Raw genomic sequence first — 19,357 nt, 5'->3', positions numbered from 1 at the left:
AGCGCCCTTTTTGAATCAGTGGTTTATTCTTAATGCAGTGGATAAACCTGATCTGACTCGGGACGGGCTGACGACAAGCCAAGAGGGTCCTTTGTGTTTAGCAGCCTTAATGGAGCTCTCCTCCTGTTTCTGTTTTATTGTCCAGCATCGACGATCCCGCCCATCGGTGTTCTTGTTTATGTCTTGCATCAGGAAGTCAGTGCCCGTCAGAACAAAGAAACCAGCAGCAAGAAGACGGGCTGTTCTTGGTATTTTATGTTCTGGCAGTGTGACTCCTCATGGCCGTTATCTGCCCCGCCTGCGGGTGGCGATGTTCCTCAAGCCGGCGCATGTAGCGACGCATCGGAGCCTGCTCGCTGATTCACAGTCGATAAAATCACACAACAGATTGACGGAACACAAATTACACTCGTAAGCGTCGGTGAGGTGTTGACAGTGTCGGTTTGAAATCTGAAGTCAGATTTATGGACTTTCGTCCGACGCAGTTTGCTCAGACTCAGATGTTTACCTTCAGGATCCAGCTCCGAAAGGTCAGAGGTGATTCAGAGAGTCTCGGTTATAAAATGAGACCTGACTGATGGGCAAGCGAGAGCAGGTTCCACGTCAGCACTGAAGTAAGCCCCGTGGCAAAAAACACACACACATACACACACACACACACACACACACACACACACACACACACACACACACACTCCAGCTGATTTATGGGCCCGGTCCTGGAGCCGTGAGTTACTTGCTGTCTTCCCCTAAGACGAAGCCACTCACCCAGAAAATAATGACCCTCGGAGCGCCAGTCAATCATCGCTGCCCAAAGACAGTCGGTCTGCAAAGCTGCAAATTTATGAGAGTACTCATATTATCTGAGTTTCCCAAAGGACGGACTCCCAGAATCAGACCCCAGAGGGGGCTTAAAGAACGGCCCCCTGGTCGACTAATGACAGAGATAAGACGGCGGCTCTGACCTCTTCAGTCTTTCTTTGGTCCAAACTCTTAGGTTTCGAGATGAGTTTCATTGAATTGTGTCGCAGTAACACCGTACAGAACTTAGAAACACTGTGTTTAATTGAAGACGGTGCAACGTCAACATATGAAACTAAGATGTGGTGGGAGGATTTCCAAGTGTCTGAAAACCGACAAAAACTGATGGAGCTGAACTTTTTTTATGGGCACGAGATCGTAAACCATCAACACATGTTGCATTTTTGCTTTATATTTATGGAATTAGATTACTTGAAATTCTGTAATCCTTCAAATCTGTTTAATTTCAAGCACAAAATAATCATTATTAAATCACTATGAAATAACTTCTAAAAAATGCTTTGCCGCCTCAGAGAACTGCACCTCTTTAAACGATTCATGCTGGTTATATTTGCATTAAAAACACATTTTGACCTGGAGACTTTAAACTGAGGCTCTTAGCTCATTTACAGAAATTGAAAATTGTCTTATATCGCAAATCATATTCATCCTGTAAAACTGATATAGTAACACTACAAACATTGCCTTTATTGTCATGAATTAGATATTTAACAACACTGTATTGCTTCAATCAAATTTTAAATGTTAAATTGTGACTGGTAGTCAATTACATTTTCACTATTTTACCTTTTTGAACTGTTTAATCCTAGCAAGCTTTTGTTCTTTTTTTTTTTTTAATTAGTTGTGTTTTACCTGTGTAGAAGTGCACATAGCTTAATACTGTTTTCTCCCTGTATATTAAACAAACAAACCCACATTTTTGGCTGAAAAGAGATTTTCCGTGTTGAAGGCAACTCTTCATTCTCCATGTACAGTTTTCCATATTAGGCTTTAATGATTCTTAGCTGTTGGAAAATCAGCATCACCTGCTAAGAAGAAGCTAAAGACCCCTGAGTTAAACCGTGAATGAGAACCTTTAGAGACAAACAACAAACCCTTTAATGCAACAAAGGAAACTTCAGATCCATACGCATTTTAAGACCTTAAGCTCCCAGCTCACCTCATCTATCAGGAGCCGCCTCGGTGCCAGCCGTGCCACATTTAGCCAAACTAAACCCTTCGGGACTGACTGCGGATCACGGAGCGTAATTAAACTAGAACACATCCAGTCACGTATTAATCACCGATGGCGGGAGCAGGTCACGTCACGTCGGGCCTCACCTACAGCGGAGTTCAGTGGCTGGTGTTGTTTAGCAACTGGGATTTCCTTCTGCTTTACTGGAACTTCTGTACTTGCTGGAAGTCGGGGTAATATGCCACGAGAAAGTCATTATTGTCTTTTCCGTTCAGCGTTTTAAGGCCAAGTACATTTTTTAGTGTGATCCTCGCTTCTGCTTCAATACAAGATGTACTGTTGCTAAATAAATGCAACATAAATGTGTAAACATTTAATCACTGGTGTGGCATTTATGATGAACAACTTTCAGACTGAAGTGACTGAAACTTTCCCTTTTTTGCATTCTAGCCACATGAAGAAAAAAATGCCACACTGATGGTATATAAACTGATATTGACGCTTTGATTCTGAACTAGAAAAGCATCAACATTAACTTTGTGCTGCAGTTTTATTCCTGTCAGGTTTAGGAACCAGAAATATTTCAGAACATTAATGTAAGTTTTTCTTTCTTTCTCGTACAAACATCAGCTCTCTGTTCTTCCAACAACCCTCAAATAACCTCTTCATGTGAACTCCTTAAACTCCGTCTCTTGACTTTTTCCGTGGTTCTCGTTGTAACTACTACCTCCACTGACCGGCGGAATTAATGAAGTGCTGCTAACAGTCTTCGCATGTTGACTTTTAGCATATTTATCATTCGCAGGGATTTGAAGTGGCCACATTTCCCCTCTGTGGATGCTCTGGAACAAAAAATCTTGAAGGAAAAAAACACTTCAGATTCATGAATATTGAAGGAAAAACACGTATGTTTTATGTATATCTACAATGACCTTCACACTCAATCATATTTTTTTTAATTATGTCTCAATGTGAAAATATGGCGAGGTACGGTTGAGTTTTTCGGGGAAGATTTTTCTGTATTTTTTGGGTGACACTTGTCTGGAAAGAATGGTAAAAAATTGCTGGTTTTTGGCCATTTTCTCAGTTACTTTTAACCAGAACGGCAAGAAAAGTCATAGCACACTATTCCCGGAATTTTTACGTTTCGATGTGCTTTTAGAGGCGCTGCTACAAACGGTGCGAGACTAGTTTTCTGGTAAAGTTTTCACTTCAGAAGAACAATAATAAAATGTAAACCTGGGACGTGGCCTGGGTAGGACAGTAATCTTTGCGCCTCTCCATAGGCAGGGATAAAGAATGATTATTATTACATAATGTTGAAAAAAAAAAAAAGATTTTGGTGGAGTCAGAATTTCATCCAAGCACATTCTCATTTTTCCGAGTTGGATGCATCTCAAAGTGATTGGATTTGATCAACTGAACTCAACTTTTTGTTCTGGGAAATGTTTCACTCTCATCCCTGAAGCACTTTCATCAGTTCATGCCATTCATTTGACAAGGCTCTCCCAGCCAGTCCACGGATGAAGAAACTCAGATAAGAGGTGGGAAGTCTCTGAAGACCTTTGACCAAGTCCATCTGTAATTTAAATCCCTCCAGAAAAAAGTAATCATGGATCATCCAGCTTTGCTTTATTTGTCAAAGCACTGCTGTTGGTGGAATGGTATGCTGGTTTATTTTGGACTTCTTAAACACTTAGTGTTGCTGCAGGTGAGCATCCATTAGTCCTGACATTTAGGCAGGATTCTCAGGAAAATTGGTCCGTAGCCACTTCACTGATGTCTCCGGTGAGACATTGAGCTAAAATCTCTCTGTTGAAGCTACTATAACTTTGAAATACTACAGATCATCAGACTTTGACAGGCTGGATCTGTGGGAATACTAGAAAAAACAGCAACCTTAAATTTTGCAAGAAAATCTTGGAAAATGCAAGATTAAGTCCAGAGTGATGCTCTTTAAACAAGTTTTCTAAAGCCGAGAGTGTGTGTTCTGACAGGTCTGTGTCGGGTACCAGAGGGCAGCAGCAGAAGTCGTGTTTCATGCCTGAGCAGGTTGGAGAAACTGGAGCAGTAATGCAGCGAAGTGAGCTGCATTACTGAGCTGTCATTGCTGACGGAGCCAGTGCTCGGACCAACAAAGACGTGCAGGTTCCTCCTCAGGAGAAAACCACGGCGTGTTCTGTGTCTCTGACCACTGGTCTCATCAAGAGCAATCTGTCGTGACGGTTAACCACATTTCATGAAGAAACCCAAAGGAGCTGTGCATCCACCCCTGCTGCTTGTGTGTTCAGGGCGGGGGCCAGTGAGCGTGCATGTGGAGATCCACTTTTCCAATCGTGACAGGATCCTTCGGCGCTCGCCAGGACTCTGAGGGGAGATCTAATCAGCCAGGAGGAGCTGAGCTCAGTCGGGTTACTTTAGCCTCTGAAGTGTGTGCCTGGAAGTGAACGTTTCTGACGCCTTTCATCAGCTTCACCCTCAGCATTTCCATGAGCGGAGCATTCTGGGTGAAAATGAGGCGCTGCTGCCTTCGAGCGGGTTAGAAGTTGAATATTTAAGTGTGAAACTGTGTGTTTTCTTAACAATAACTCAATGTGTGTCTCTCCGTGGAGCCTCTCCTGCTCTGGCTGCCTGTGTGTCTGTTTCTGTGTTAGTGTGTCACTCCATTTGTTTGTGTCTTAGCGGCTCGGAGCCTGACCAAAGTGAGACCAGAGGACGGACTGTTCTCGCACCGCCGCCGCTGGGAGGCCGATCCGATATATCATCAGCCCGCTCCCCTTGACCTCTGCACTGGCTAAATGATCCGTTTTAACTGGCTTCCTTTTGTTTTCCAGTTGTGCCTCCTCGGTCGTCCCTCTGCTTCTTTCCGTCATGCCTTGTCTGTTTCTCTCTTTCCCTTCCTCCCTCTGCGCTGCTTGTTTTTCTTGGCAGGTAAAGACGGCGGTTTGGTCTCGGTGACAGTGCATAATTCCCCCTTCTCTCTTTTTTTTCTCTTCCTCACTTCTCTTCCTTTTCTCTGTTGGTCTATTCTTGGCCGATGACTCTGCGTCCTCAGCAGTTTATAGGCGTTGCTCTCCCAAGGCGTTGTGCTAATTGTTATTCCACTTCCCCCCATCGCTACATCATCGGGTCTGAATGTGCGACTGATGGAGTGCGTGTGTGTGTGTGTGTGTGTGTGCGAGCGTTTGTCATCTCCTGCTTGCGATCATTGAATCGGTTTTGTGTGTTTGCTGGCGAGCGTGTTTGTACGCACGCCCGTGTGTTCGCTCCGGCTGTCAGGTTAATTTACCCTCGTGGGGGTGTCACTTATTGCCCCGGCATCTCTCGATGCTGGGAGGGCCTGGCACGGCGGCGAGTGTTATGTAATTAGACCTACATCTATTGTAAAGCTGCCGCAGATGTCTGTGTTTCAGTGAGAGTGTGTGTGTGTGTGTGTGTGTGTGTGTTATAGTGAGCTATCCATCTCCAGGGCATCTGCTCTCCATTATGTTTTAATGGATGTCAGATAAGAACATGACAAACGGATGCAGAAAGCCTGCGAGACGACCCGGCCGCCCCACTGGGGGAGCCAGAGACTCACCGAGGAGGGGAACGCTCTTCCATTTTCCCACCTCTCGTTCCTCCTCTTCCTTCCAAGACCATGAAAAAAGCAGAAAGAAAGAGAAACTGAAGCCAAGTCACTTTTGACGATGATCTTTGATGAAGTGTGCTGGCTCAGCTTCAGCGTCAGACGGGTGGGATATGCCACATCGAACAATAGAACCAGAGCCAGAACTATTAGACCGTCGGTTAAAAGCGTCTTAAAGTCAGTTTGCTGAACTCTTGAGTGGATGGCAGCTGGAGTTCACGCCGCCGGTGCTGCTGCAGCGGTGTGAACTCCTCCTGATCGGCTGCTGCTGCAGGCAGGTTAACAGAAAGGCTCAGAAATGACTCGACCTCGGCTCTGTTGCTCCTTCTGTCTCTTCCCATTTCAATCAGAAATTCTTGCTTTTCCCTTTGGCTGTTTTTTTCCTCTTCCTCCATTTTACAGTCACATATTACAGTCGGCTAATTACGTCTGACATTTCTTTTTGCAAAGAACACTTACGTAACACATCCTCAGCAGACGGACAGCCCCAAACATCTACAGTCAGGCCAGTTTAACCGAAGAAATACGACATTACCTTCAGTCAGGGCTTGATTTGTCTTTCCGCTCCAAAATAATGTAGTCACTGCTTTCAGCTAGTTAACCTGTCATAGGATTTGTATTTATCTTTCAAAGGAACATGTTTAGGAGCTTCAGAAAAAGTTATGATTCATATTGATTCATCATTTCAAATAAAAAAAAACCCTCAGAAATCAAGTTGGATTTACTGTTTATTTGTGAGCTGTTTTATTTATCCATTACATAACAATATGCTGAAATAAAAAGCCTGTGAAGGAACAAAATGTAAAATGCCAGATGTATTGCTTTTGAAGCATTTAGTGTCAGTAAGTCGTTATGTCCAGTCTGGCCCTAATTCGATTATTTCAGAACATTCTGTTAGGTTTTAGTAACCACGAGCTTCAGTCATTGTTGTTTCCAGATCTACAGAACAGGCTGAACTTCAGAGCAGCACATCACCATTTTGAGGAGGAAAGTGACAAAAGCGTCAGGATGAAGGTGGTGAGCTGGGAACATTACAAGCTGCGTGACAGACATTTAACAAGAAATGTAGCATTTTACAACTTTGAAATGAACATTTCACAAGTGAGTTTCTTGGCTTCACATTGGTCGAGTGGTTAACGGGCTTCACTCATGATGAGAAGGTCGGCAGTCTGGCCTGCTGTGTGGAGTTTGCATGTTCTCCCCGTGCGTGTGGGATTTCTCTGGGCATTTTAAAGAAAAATGCATTTGATGTTTTTTGGTGAACCTGAAAATCTTGGCATTGTTATGAATGTGTCTTCAAACCAGCAACTCAACGGTGCCTTTCTTTGTGTTATTTAATGTTCTCTTGAAAATCCAAAGAGGACAGATAAATACATGCATGCAGTAGTTTTTAAGTGCCTCTGTTAGACTATTGGAAGACAGAACAAAGGGAGGCTTGTGTGTGCTTTGCAGAAAAATAGCTGAGCGTAGTGTTTTTAACCTTTCCATCTTCTCACCGGTGCAGGAAGACATCTGGTTTTGTGTCGAGCGTCTTTACTCCGGTTTTGGTAGTTAGTCTATATTCTGCAGTGATTACGAGAGACACTGTAACAGGCCTTTAATTGCTAACATAAGGATGCTACAACACATCTGGACAAGTGCTCTGCTAAAATGGGGGCAATCTGGACACTTTAAGGTTGATTACAATGCCTAATTACGCCTGTTGGCAGGCCTTATTCAGGGGGAATGTTATTCCTCACACGTTCACAGAAAAGACAGTTTCTTCCTCCTCACAATAAATGAGCCCGCTTCCTAATAGACGGAGTTCTTAAGTGCAGGCAGTGTTATCCATCCTCAGGAGTTTGTTTTAGAGAAGAAGTGTGACGGAGTCACTCTGACGGTGGCCGCGGCGCAGCGCTGGAGCTCATTAAAACACACATTACACTCACCTGTGTCTTTTCTCCGTTTGTCGGCTCCGTTCCCCGCATAGTTGGACATTGTTATTCACCGCAGTAGTCGTGGGTGCACACTCGACCGCTGCCAAATCATCCTCCTGCCATAATCTATCACCCTGCAAACTTTTTCACCAGTATTCATGTCCCATTCACGTCCTCCCACAGCCAAACCGAGCGCCGAGTTCACTTCCTGTTTATAGCCGTCAGATGGGGAAACCCGGAAGTGACGTCATGATGACGTCACTGAAAGGTGCAAAGTTCGGCATGAAAATAATTTATTTTTGTTTCGGACCTATTTTGAGATGCAGTGGTTCGACTGTTTGTTTCTGTATATTTCTGAACAAATTACCATGAATTTATTATGGGGATTTATTATGTTTTGGTGGGAGAAAACTGTGATTCCCTTGTTAATTACCTGAGGGGAGGGGCCTGTGGTGTTAAAAGGAGGCCCATCTCCACCTGAGAGAGAGTGAGAGTCAGACTTCCCTCTGACTGAGAGAGAGTGGGAGCCTGCCAGTGTTGGTTTTGCGTTGTTACAGTGGAGGTGACAGAAAGCCAGTGAACTTTGTAAGAATTTTCTTTTTCCTTCCTATTCTTTTCTGTAAATAGTTTTTGGAGCTCCTTGTTTTTTCTGCACTTTGGGATTACGTTTGGTGAAATAAATCAACTCAACATCATCATCACCTTTGGCTGTGCCATCATTTCAACAACAGACAAGGATCCGCATCACATATGGTGGCAGTGGTGGGATGGGGGGGGGGGGGGGGGGGGGGGGGGGGGTGGGGTGGTGGCCAGTATGGGGGGTGGATGGTGGCAGTGGTGGGATGGTGGTGGCAGTGGTGGGATGGGGGGTGGATCCCCTTCCTCCCGGTACCTGAGCCGCAAGTTACTTCCCCGAGAGTCCAGATACTCGGTTGTGGAGAAGGAAGGACTTGCAATAAAGTGGGCCCTGGAGAGCCTGAGGTACTACCTACTTGGCAGGGAGTTTGATCTGGAGACGGATCACCGGGCCCTCACCTGGATCAACTCGATGAAGGACCACAATAGTCGACTGACACGTTGGTACCTTTCACTGCAGCCATTCAAGTTTGTGATACGGCACCGATCGGGAAGGAGTAACCTGGTCGCAGATTATCTGTCCAGGTTGCCAAAACTTTGTCAACCTCCGGGAGGAAGGGGATGATGTGACGGAGTCACTCTGACGGTGGCCGCGGCGCAGCGCTGGAGCTCATTAAAACACACATTACACTCACCTGTGTCTTTTCTCCGTTTGTCGGCTCCGTTCCCCGCATAGTTGGACATTGTTATTCACCGCAGTAGTCGTGGGTGCACACTCGACCGCTGCCAAATCATCCTCCTGCCATAATCTATCACCCTGCAAACTTTTTCACCAGTATTCATGTCCCATTCACGTCCTCCCACAGCCAAACCGAGCGCCGAGTTCACTTCCTGTTTATAGCCGTCAGATGGGGAAACCCGGAAGTGACGTCATGATGACGTCACTGAAAGGTGCAAAGTTCGGCATGAAAATAATTTATTTTTGTTTCGGACCTATTTTGAGATGCAGTGGTTCGACTGTTTGTTTCTGTATATTTCTGAACAAATTACCATGAATTTATTATGGGGATTTATTATGTTTTGGTGGGAGAAAACTGTGATTCCCTTGTTAATTACCTGAGGGGAGGGGCCTGTGGTGTTAAAAGGAGGCCCATCTCCACCTGAGAGAGAGTGAGAGTCAGACTTCCCTCTGACTGAGAGAGAGTGGGAGCCTGCCAGTGTTGGTTTTGCGTTGTTACAGTGGAGGTGACAGAAAGCCAGTGAACTTTGTAAGAATTTTCTTTTTCCTTCCTATTCTTTTCTGTAAATAGTTTTTGGAGCTCCTTGTTTTTTCTGCACTTTGGGATTACGTTTGGTGAAATAAATCAACTCAACATCATCATCACCTTTGGCTGTGCCATCATTTCAACAACAGACAAGGATCCGCATCACAAGAAGTCAACAATGTCAAGCAGCTGTGGAAAACATTCATAAAGTCCATCCAGACTTTTCTGGACACGATGCATGATGGAGCATCCAGACCCGAGGATGAAAAGACAACCACTGACATTTAAAATTCCCCCGGGCATCACACGGTTTTCTAAAATAAATCTAATTGCCCGATCATCTTCAGATCAGGTTTGAACATTTGATGCTTGATGCCTTTCAACGTGTGGGGCGGGGCTCCACTGGGGGACACTAGAGATCTTCAAGGAGGACGCAGCAGCAGTGGCGGAAAAGTCTGTGGGTCAGTGGAATGCTTTCTGGAAATAGTTTGTTCTTTCAGATGATTGAGAGAAGCACATCTGACATCTGATGGAGTTTAACACGTTGTATGAATTTCATGTTTTCGGAGGGCAGATGCGGATGTGGTGCAGATCTGGTGTCAATTCCTCAAAACTATATGGATTTTATTGGTTTGACATGGTTATTTTCATAGTTTCCAATTCAGCTCATTTACTATTCAGGTCACAACTTTATCAACCATATAAACGGAGAAAGCGCCTAAGTTTACAGGTGGAAAAATTTCTGTCACAAGAAAAAGATTGGGAACCAGTGGTGAAGACTTCCTTTAAGGAATCAGAAACCTGCCTATATCTAAACCAAATAACTCTAAAAGTTAGCACAGGAATGGAAAGTCAGTCCTAATTTTGAAAAGAATAGCATTTCTACTTGACATGATTAAATATTCAACAAACTCGGACGCGCCATTGACATAATCTGTAATAAACTTCTGAGTAACATGAAGCATTTAGGCTGTGAAGAAAAAAGAAAACAGGACTCAGTACTGAACCGTGAGGAACACCACATCAAGTCAGAAGTGCATACAGAACTCGCTACTCAGTGAATTCCAGAGAACCAGACCTGTGGAAGATCTACCTGATAAAACAGGCTTCAGCATCTTCCACAAAACCTTTATGAATCATGCTGAAAAAGTCGGGTTTAACTTCAGAAGAAAAAAGGTGAGTGAGCGAGACGTGTCTGTGTCAGAAAAGATAAATATCTCCCCTTCCTGCCTTTCACTTTACGTCTTTCTCCCTCTTTCTCTTCTTTTCCCCTCCTGGATTGCTTCTCCCATTTTTCCAGATGGTCTTTTCACACTCCATTCCTTCTCATTGGACAGCAGGACGCTGAGCTGCGAGGGACACTGGGACCACAGTGCGTCCCCCTCGGACGCCGATCCACTCGTTGGATATGAAATGGAACTCAGCAGGAGCCTCCGAGCTCAAACGGCCAACAAAACCAATTATAATATAGCTGACCTGAATCAAAAGGCCTTTTCTTCGCTGATTCATTCAACTTTTTTTTTTTACTTGTTCATCTCTTCGGTCATGCCGGAACTCAGTTCACAAATATCAGTGAGTTTATTTTTTCTGTGACATCGGTTCATTTGCACAGTATTGTATTGCAACATGAAGATGTGTCAGAAATGAGCTCGTCTGCCTTCGTCCCCCGCTTCCTGCTTCACCTCTGGTCCACCCCACACCCGGCCGTGGTCTGGTTCTCATTGCCGCTCTCTGTTGGAGTGCCAGCGTGCGTCAGGCCCTCCCAGCGGCCTCTTCAAATAAAGCAGGTCATGCACATGACTGAAACCCAGCGCTATTCCAGTAACCGTCCTCCTCTGACACAAATCAGGTGTACCGGGCCGGACTCCCGTCCCGCGTTACGACCCCCGGTTTGAGGCTGCTTGGAGCGGGATCCCTGCGGTAGAAACCCGTCCACGCCGGAACACTGCGGCCCGTTACGTGATGCTGTTTGTCTGCTGACATAAATGCTTCTGTGTGAGGAATCTGCATTGACATTTATGCATCGGCGGGGCGGTTTGCATCAAGAAACGGCAAAGAGGAAAAAAAACGGAATCGTTTTTCCTCGTCTGACTGTTATTTTTACTAAAAAGAACATCAGGTTAAAGTGCAAATACTTGGGAAGAGTAATGCTGACAATCTGTTTGTAAAGCTTTGCATATTTTCTCCAGTTTCTCTGGTGCGGTTGAGAGTGTGGGGGCTGACCTTCTCAAAGCACGATGGCGAGAGGATCTGCCAAGTCCGGGCCTGATCCACTTACGGTCTGTGGCTAGAGAAACGGACACAAACTTGACGCTGCAAGCGAACGCCCGTGGAAGCCGATCTAATAAGTGGATACTCTGAGGACGGTGTGCGAGAGAGTGAAATAACATGCACAGTACGTGAAGCGCATGGAGAAGGCGATTGAATACTTCATGCATGAATTGTGAAAAGCTCAGTTTGGATTTTAAATTAATAATTTTTTAACAAAAATCAAGGCTTGAGCGTTCAGTCCATGTTTCATAGACAATTTTTCACATTAGATTGTCGTATTGCTCTCTCAGTATGAAATCAACACGTGGGAAATTTAGCAACTGCATGAGTCTTCAGTTGCTACTCAAATGCATGATCGGTTTCAAGAGAAATAGATGGGATTTATTTTTTCAATGGAAATCAGTGCATGAGAAAATACAGCAGCCTCCATTCCAGAGGATGATATGTAACTATTGCATCAAAGTGAATGCATTTACAAGAAGAGTTGAAAACCGTTGTGAACTCGAGACATGAAAGGGTCAATTTACGACACTGGAAACGTTTGCATTGTTTACGAGTCTGTAAGTTTGAACAGGAAGTAGGGAGATATACTGCTTTTATTGTGGTGAGAGGGATTTCTTCAGCTGGTTCTCCACAAATTTTATTTACAAATCTTATGAGAATACATTTTTCTTCATATTTTGGGCTAAAACAAAGTCTGAAGCTTTTAGAAATAACGTATCATTGCCTCCACCCCAAACATGTATTGGAAGAAAACCAAGTCTAGCATCTCAGTAAAGAAGTGATGTAAAGATATACAGATGCTTGTTGACATCCACTTAAAACATGTATTTTTACTGAATTGTTCTGTTTATATACGTACAGAGGGACTTTTGCCAGATCGTCACTGTGACTCATCTGCTTAGATAAAATAAAAAGTCGTTTTTCACAGTGGATGGATATTTCAGCAGATCTCCACAGGCCCTGCGACCTGTGGAGACTGTAGCTCCAGTTTCAGGTCTGGACTTGTGCAGTTTGTACGCGTTCATTAGTTAAAGGTCGGGAAGGAGGTGCTGAGAGACGCGTAACGCTCGGGTTCAGATACAGACGTGAGTGGAGCATCGCCAGCTCCACCAACAGAGAATACCATCAAATTAGACAAGTCTTTTCTAAAGATTTACCTCAGAATTCAAGTAACACCGAAGCGCCTGTGGGTAATATTAAAAATAAACCTTCATACCGAGACCTCTAGAATATCCTTCTGTAACATAGCTGAACCACAGAGATGAGTCTGGAGGAGGGAAAAAAAGCACATTTGTTGTGAAACTGTATTCATCTTTTTCAATTTTTCATTCACCAATAAGAAAAACACCACAAATTCCCCTAAAACAAACCAGATAATCGCTTTCACCACAGAAATGCAGCAACCACGCTCCCGCAGTTCAGTCCTCTCCCTCCGTGGTCACCGATGGAGGAAAGCTCCCCTGTTTAACCTCTTGTTTTAATTCCACTGGCTTTAGTGACGGGATCTCGTAGCTTTCCTTTCTTGGAATTTATCAGCAGTATAATCTGGTGATGCAGGTGGAACTGTAAACTATAAACCCTTTTTACTTCTTTTTTTTTTCTTGAGCCAGTAGGAGTTACAGAATGTTAAAGGATGCAGTTTTTGCCTCTGATTGCAGGTAATCGGGGCGACAGTAGCTCAGTTGGTAGAGCAGGTCGTCTTATAACCGGAAGGTTGGCGGTTCGATCCCCGCTCCTGCAGGGGAGACACTTCACCCACCTTGCTGAGTATGAAAGTTGTGAGAGTGAATGGTTGGTGGTGGTCGGAGGGGCCGATGGCGCAGATTGGCAGCCTCGCTTCCGTCAGTCTGCCCCAGGGCAGCTGTGGCTACAGCAGTAGCTTACCACCACCCAGTATGGAGTGAATGAAGAATGCAATGTAAAGCGTCTTTGAGTGTCCTGGAAAGCGCTATATAAAACCAATGCGTTGTTGTTGTAATTATTCGATATTACAATTGATTTGTTAATTGCTGGTGGTTCTGTCCTCATGGTGATTGTAACTCACAGACCAGATTTGAAAAAAAAACCCCCAAAAACTCAGTTAAATGCATTCTAGACACATTTTATATTCAAACTGTTAGGCTGTCAGCTCCATGAAACCCGTGCTCCTCACTCAAAATCACACACTATTTACAATTTTTGCTAAATTCTTGCATTTCCAGATTAAATATGGTCAAACACAGCTGCTGGGATTCAGGGGTTCATCTGTGAACACTCAGTATTTTTGAAAGCACCGTGTATTCAGCAACACAACTGTTACACTTTGCCTAAATACAGAAATGTTCATCTTCAGCGACGGCGACTAACATGAACACGGCTGCCTCTGACTCGCCTCCCCGTTGTCGAGGGTGTGCTCCAACATTTGCCTGTGCTTGTTATGAATGAAGATCTTTGATGAGGCGAAAAGCATGAGCTCAGCTTCTTCTCTGTGTTTACAGAGTGGATATAGACGACTCTGGGAGGATTAAGGAGGAGTTTCAGGAGATTGTTTTGATTAATAAATGGAGGTTTGACAGGCCGATGAATAACCTTATGATCAATGCATTCAGTGCACATGCATTTCCAGCTGTAATGTCTCAGTATGGGACAGGCCTGCCTCTAAACCCAATAATAGACCAATGGAAACAATGCAAATGAGGCACAGGCGCACACATCTGGAAAGCATCATGAGCCCCCATTCATATCGCCGGGCTCAGATAGAAATCATGTGAGAGAATGAAAAGCAGCAATAATTGGTTGAAACCAGAAATCACCAGAGGTTTCGGGAAAAAGCAGCATTGCGATATGTGGATGAACATGTTTTATTTCGCTCATTCCACAGCCAGCTGTCGTGATATTAGAAATTCAAATCAGTTGTTTTTGCATGCTTTTCTGGGAAAGAAATGGTTTTTATTTTTCTGCTTCCTCACGTACTTCTGGTAGTTGTCATTGAAAACAAGCATGCCTGTGCAGCTCTCTCTAAACATGATCATGGGTCCAGTTTTCAGCTGTTGTTTCGCAGCTTAAATCGAGGAGATACTTTCCCCAAACTATGTAAAGAAGGGCAATTTGACTGGAATTGAATGTTTTCTCCATATGTTTTCAGAGAGGAAACATGTTCCTGGGGAAGCTCTGATTGTTTTTTCTGTCAACGCCATCACCGAAAGAGCATTTCAGAGCAGCAGCATGAAATAAGAGAAAAAGAAATCAACATTACTCTGAAGCGTTCAAACCATTTGAGCGTTTCTTAAATTCCACATCCATCCATCAAAATGTCACTTCACTCAGGCTTTTGTTGCCCTACTTTCAACGTTTTTCACTGGCGATATCAACTTCAAAATAAGCTAATATGAAGCTGCGAAATCGAATTCGGAGCTGTTGTTCTACTCTGAATAAAGTGTGGGACTATAATCATTTCAGGCCATTACATCCTGTTTTTATTTACAAGCTGGACATCATTCCAACTTTGTTTTGTTTTTCTTTTGGAATGAACCAATGCAGTGCTTGTATTTTGTGGTCTTATGAGTTCAAAAACAACAAAAAAAAAAAAGCAAACGGTTTTCTGGCGCAACACAACTGGTGACAGCTGTCGTACAACAGTACACAGCGATCCACCTAAAACACAAACAGAGAGAGAGAGGGGAGAGAGGAAAAGATCCAGCCTTCCTGCTTCCATTGAACATAATACAAGCTGCTCACGTCTTTGGCTTCTTGACCTTTTGTACAATATTGCACACACAAGTGCACACACACCCTTCAGAGGACCTTAATTTGAAACTTAGTAGGTCTATTAAAAATGCTGTGACGAAGACCTGGTTTTGTCCCAAAAATCCTCATAGGATGATCTCACACACACACACACACACACACACACACACACACACACACACACACACACACACACACACACACATCAACATGAGAAATACGTGCACAAAAACACCTTTTCCCTTTTGAGCCTCCAGTTTTCAGAAAACTCTAAGCTGGTTTGGAGTGAAACCAACAAACCGACTGATAAAGTCAACACACTTTTGAGATATTTCAGTCTTATCATGATCCGCCCTCCAGCACACATGCACACCGTTAACAAACTGTTCCCTAAGGAATGATTGAGTACAGTCCTGAGCCATGAAGATCCTTGGTCACAAAGTCAAAACTTGTGGTACAACACAGAGCATATCTTATGACAAAGTCTGCAAACAAAAGTTGCGGCGGGCCAGCTGAGAAACCGACTGTTCCCAACAATGAATGCAGCATCTCTACTAAAGATGGAACTGTCTCCCACCTATTTTCAGAGGCTGTAAATCACCTTGTGCATCAATCAGTCAGTGTATAATCCTTCCAGTATTTTGTTTGATCTGGAACATACACCTAATGTTTCATGTTTTTGACAGCGACCACGGTAACGGATGATGTGTTATTCTTTCTGCGTCTGTCAGACTTGGTCCGGATTGTGTTCTGTTACTAGATTGGTTTCGAAATGTGTGTGTACCTGCCTTTTATGTCCATCACTTCAGTGGGTCAGGCCTTAAGTGCATAATGCAAAACATAGCTTTAAACTGAACATAATCTTTGTACTAAAGATATATCTGAACCCTTAAATGACTGCATCTTGGAAGGTAGGTTAGATCTCACGTTAGTTGTGCTTCCTGCTTCCACACATCACAAAGTGAAACACACACGATCACACACATGTTTCAGCAGCCTGACTTGATACCAACTCATTAACAATAATGCATTTTATCAGCAGTTTTACTCCAATTGAATATAATTTTAACTTTAGCTTAATCTACATGTATTGTGAGGCAGATTAATAATTAATAAGTTTGCCCTTCTGTGTTTGTGTGAATGTGTTATTCTTTATTATTGGTTATCTTTGTTACTGTTAGTGCATGTCGCGTGAGCGCGGACGTAGATGTTATCCGTGTTGTGACGTAACTGTTAAGTCTATTGTTGGTTGTTGAATGGTGCTCATGGTTCTCTGCATGGACGGGCTGACCTGCCGCTCTGTGCCTGAGCCAGAGCCCACAACCCAACCCAGTCCGCGGACGCTGTTGTAAAAGCCTGTTTTGCCTTGTTTTTCTACCGAAGTAGATAAAGTTTTTGGAAAAGACGATCCTTGTTGTGCTCACTGCTTCAAATCCACGCACGGCCGGAAGAGGCATAACACACCAAGAACCCACAGCACAACAGTATTGTCTGTAACTTTTTTCATCATTCACTTCAGGCCTTCACATAGTTCACAGTTTCAGTCTGGTTCCCGTCCTCAGCACTGCACAGAAACTGCACTTGTTAAAATGACCAACGACCTGACTGCAGTGGACTTTATCCATCTTCCTCCCCTCCTCCTCCTCCTCTTGGAATGGAGAGGGAGATTCAAGTCATGCCTCTCTGTGCTGGGCTTCTTCGGTTAATGCCTTTAACATTCCAGCCATCTCCCCTCTCTTCTGGTGTCCCTCAGGGCTCTGTCCTTGGTCCCATCCCCTTCATTATGTATGTCCTCCCCCTTGGCTGCACATTCCGAAAATACAATACTGTCCAGTTTCGCTGTATGCAGTTTGCACTGAGCTCTTTGTACCAACTTTATTTGGTTTATTATTGTTTATTTGATTATTATTTATTTCAAACATACTTTTTTAAAGAAGCATATTCATATGGAATAATGTTGGTCTCGTGCCAGCCAATGAAGGAGATTTTAATGTTTTTATTGTTGTTCCTTTTAACATGTTTTTGTTTATGTCTAAGTACAGTGATGTTGGTTTTCCTGAAAGAGGAAGAAAAAAGAATTATTATTGTTATTATCATTACCAGAGTCATTATGGTCTCCATAAGGTCAAACACACCTCACAAGTGAGTGCTAGCAATTTTCATTCACCTTAAAAGAACGAAGCACAAATCAGAATTGATACGGATTTTAGATGATTTTTGAAATTTTGTATTCAAATTAAACTCCTGATGGCTGATCGTAACTGACCTTCACTTTGAGGAAATGTATACGCCACAACCAGTTTTACAGCCATTCATTTTTCCTCATGAATATATCTAGTTCCAAAACACAGTTTGTTGAATCAAAACAAATGCTGGGTTTAAACTTGTCTCACTCAAATCTGTTTGAAATGATTTGTTCTCTTTTCTTTAGATCACGGTTTTGCTGACAAGTCATAAGCGTGTCCCTGATCATAACGATGTCAAAGAGTTACCGACGCACCACCACCCACCGAGTAGAAACCAGGAATTTGGTTATTGGGTTATTTATATGCAAGGCACTGGCTAATTGTTATGCCTCTGCTGGCCAGTAGTTGGAGCTACAGTGCCATCAGAAGGCAGTCTGGTTTTAAACTCATCTCGATAGCTGATGGCCTAAAACTTATTGGCTAAGAACCACTCCTGTATAAACTGTGTGAAACTTTGACCGTCTTCCCTAATTGTTGACTAGTCAATTACTTAAAAAAAGGAGTCAGAAAAATGATTTGGATGCAGAGAACAATTATTTTTTTTGTCTTTTGTAGCTTCACTTAAACCAACACTAAGGAACTTTTCAACCTTAATAAAACATTTTAATATCTTTTGTGATGATACATTGACTTACAGCTAGTTGAATGCCCCCTCTGTCACGGGCTGAGGGCGTCAGTGTTGCTTTCACTTGGACAAAGCAACTGTGAGGAGGGTGGTAGGAACCCTGCACACTAAAAAACTCAAAATGTGCAGACTGCTTTACGGCATGCGTCACATCATGATATTACATTGTTTAGCCACCATTAGATTCATTACCTTATCGCTATCCATCCTTCACACAGCCCCTGGAAACAAATGTAGGCGAGTTCAGTCCGACAGCACGCCACCGGGAGCAGCATTTTATGACGCGATGCGCTAGTCCTCATGGGAACTGTAGTATTCCTTCAGGCAAAACACTACTGCTTTTGTCCACTGGTGCCGCCAAAATCAACGAAAACTGAAAATTCCTTAGTGTTGCTTTAAGTAAAGGACTTGAAGCAGGATATGGTTTTAATGATACTTAATCATTTTGACGTTTGCTTACTTACGACGGAAATAGGAGAATTTTGGTAAATATCTTGAGATTGAGTTGTCGTTTAAGGTTTCCTTGCGGGTTTTTTTCTCAAAATTTGGTAGAAGTTTGAGCTGAATTTTGAACCTAGCTGATGATGTCTTCAAGATTTGTTGGCCGGGTAAGAAAGTCTTTTGGGATGAATTACTGACATTTATAACTTGATATACAAACTTTGTGACATGCGTAGATAAATGACCCAATGTTCTCGCTTTGTTCGGCCATTAAATCAGCTGTTTATTCAATGTAGCTCCAGCTTCGTCTTTCAACACTCTAAATCTCGCATCCTGCCAAGTTTCCACCGGGAGAGTTGCGTCACCTGCTGACCAGCTGTGTTTTAGTGGCGGCCTGATGTTTAGAGAAACAATCTCGCCGTTTCCTCATTTCCAGGCTCTATGATAAGCAAAACTGATCAGCCGCAGGCCAAAGCTTCATACCTGACCTCGATCCAAAGCCGTGCCTGTAAAACTCCGCAATCGACAATGGTCTTTTTATTTTTTTGGTACCTGCAGGACACAGCACCCTCTACTTCTGCATCTCATCTAGATTTATCTCACCCATATAATTAGCATCAGATCATAATCTCCCTTTAAGCCCCTCTCTCCATAACTCACAATC

Source organism: Salarias fasciatus, chromosome 13, assembly GCF_902148845.1.
Source record: "Salarias fasciatus chromosome 13, fSalaFa1.1, whole genome shotgun sequence".
In the NCBI taxonomy this organism is placed as follows: Eukaryota; Metazoa; Chordata; class Actinopteri; order Blenniiformes; family Blenniidae; genus Salarias; species Salarias fasciatus.
This window is presented reverse-complemented; position numbering follows the sequence as displayed.